This window comes from Dipodomys spectabilis, unplaced genomic scaffold (genome assembly GCF_019054845.1).
Source record: "Dipodomys spectabilis isolate Male_0828 unplaced genomic scaffold, ASM1905484v1 ptg000527l, whole genome shotgun sequence".
Taxonomy (NCBI): Eukaryota; Metazoa; Chordata; class Mammalia; order Rodentia; family Heteromyidae; genus Dipodomys; species Dipodomys spectabilis.
Window position 1 is genome coordinate 2,037,422 of NW_024871204.1, and position 2,268 is coordinate 2,039,689.

A 2,268-nucleotide genomic window follows, 5' to 3' on the forward strand; every position below is an offset into this window, starting at 1 on the left:
ATGAAATAAGACTGCATTAACATTGCTTGTTGAGAGGCTAAATTTTGTCAAAATCTAAGCATAATTAAAAATAGATTATTTTAAGATAACTAGTTATATGTACATTTTTTACATGAAAGGACAATATTTATTTAAACAGAGCTCAATGTGGCACGATGGTATCCTCAGAGTGCATCCAGAGGGAAAAGGGAGGAGGGGCCAAATAAGACTCAATCAACGGCACTACCACACCTTTACTGTTTGATCAACACTGCCAGTCACCACATAGAAGGCCGTCTTGTGGAAATCCAAGAAGTAACAAAGTGTTGATGCGCAATGAGAGTTTTCATCCATCGCTTATTCTTGTAATCCCATACACGTAGGGTCTTGTCATCAGCACAACTCAAAATAAAATTTCCCCTAGAATGGAACAGAACTCCACGTACCCAGTTATCATGACCCAAAGAGTCATAAGGCACATGCCAGTACTGACATCCCACATCTTAATAGTTTTGTCTCTGGATCCAGATAGCAAGAATGGTCCAGGATTGCCACTTTTTTTAGTCTCAGATCCTGTTGCTTCAGAGATGGAAGAATATGAACTTTCTGGAGTCTAGGAAATTCATTTCACCACATGCTCATGTTCTCAGAGCTCTGCTTTGCACTCCTTTGTTGCTACAACCCACACACGACCAGTCTGGTCATTGAAACAGCTAGCTATCAGAGTGCCATCCTGATTTGGCCATAGCATACCCACCCATTCTCTGTGTCCTGTAAATGTCTTCACACAGTAGCCAGTTTGCACTTCCCACATTTTCATAGTTTTATCCCGTGAAGCAGACACTATATGATCTCCATTAGGCATGATGGCTACTGAAGAGACATTGTGTTCATGGCCATGCATGGTTCTGATGCATTCAAATCCCTGAAAATCCCATAGTTTAATGGTCGTATCTGCAGAACAGGAAGCCAGAAGCTTGTCACTGTGGTCAAAGGAAATATCCTGTAAAGAATCTGTATGTCCCTTAAGAGTTCATTCAGAATCTCCAGTCTCACAATCCCACACCATAATTATACCATCCTCTGAAGCAGAGACCATGACACTGAACACAGCATGGAAAATGACTCCAGTGACCACTCAATGCATATTTCTCTGGTGGATGGGGAATCCATTCTTTTGGATCTCGTTTCTGACCAAGAGGACCACTTGACATAAATACTTCTGCTGCTTCATTTAGATTTGATTCTAATTCCATAACCTTTTTTTGTAATATAATAACAGATGTCCATTTTTTTCTCAAAAGGCCAACACTCTTTGTGTCTAATTCTTCATTCATATCTAATTCAGCTTCCTTTTAAAAAACCGAATATGCCTCTTCATAGCCATTTGAAAGAAGATAATCTGCTATAGCTCGATTTAGTTCATCTCATTGTCCCTGGGACAGCACCATTTTGGCTTTAATGTGAAGCTTATTTGATATAGTGGTATGGCCCTCCTACAGGAAATCAAGAAGCTTTGTAATCCTTGAATATATAATCAAATATGCCACTAAGTGCTTCCACACAGAGGAAAGTATTCTTTTGCAAGTGAACCCAGTAATCAGGAAATAGTTAATAAGTAAGGTTCATTCCACCTTAGTACTGCTTGACTTCTAGTTTTATAGGTACATTTTTAACATAACATACACACAGAGACATCCTTTTTCTTCTTTTCCTCTCCACACTTATTCTTCAATAAGCAGTTAAGGTCATTCAAATAGTTGTGTTTCTTTCAGAAATAGATAAGACACAAAAAAGTTAGAAAAAGAGAACCAGGATTGGGTGGCACCACCCAATCTTGCTATTTAAAAATAGCAGTCAAATAAATATTAACCATAATTCCAAAATAATAGCAGCCAAATGCTCTTGAAAAGAGAAGATTTGAAGCAGAATGTGTAACAATTGATAGTGCCAGGACAGCTTCAGGAGCTGCTCTCTGGGCTTTTGTGTTTTTAGTACATGACAACATTTAAATCAGGATTAATTGCTTTCAGGCACTAATTTTTGTTCTAGTTTTATTTCATTGAAGAAATATGTTGTTCAAATTTAATGAAAGAATAACAGGTTATAATAGAAAGAATGCTACACACATTGTAGGCAGCAAAATGCCTTCCCAACATATCTATCATCCCCAAATATCTAATCCTTCAAATGTAGATGTGCAGTATATATACATGTGTGTGTGTGTGTGTGTGTGTGTGTGTGTGTGTGTGTGTGTGTTTGTGTGTGTCTTTGTAAAAAATGACCTTT

The 2,268-nt window shown here is 37.9% G+C and overlaps 1 pseudogene; it reads right to left on the bottom strand.

Annotated features, from left to right (window-relative positions):
* Positions 1-213: 213 nt before the first annotated feature.
* LOC122099653 lies at positions 214-1,430 on the bottom strand (annotated as a pseudogene).
* Positions 1,431-2,268: the final 838 nt, after the last annotated feature.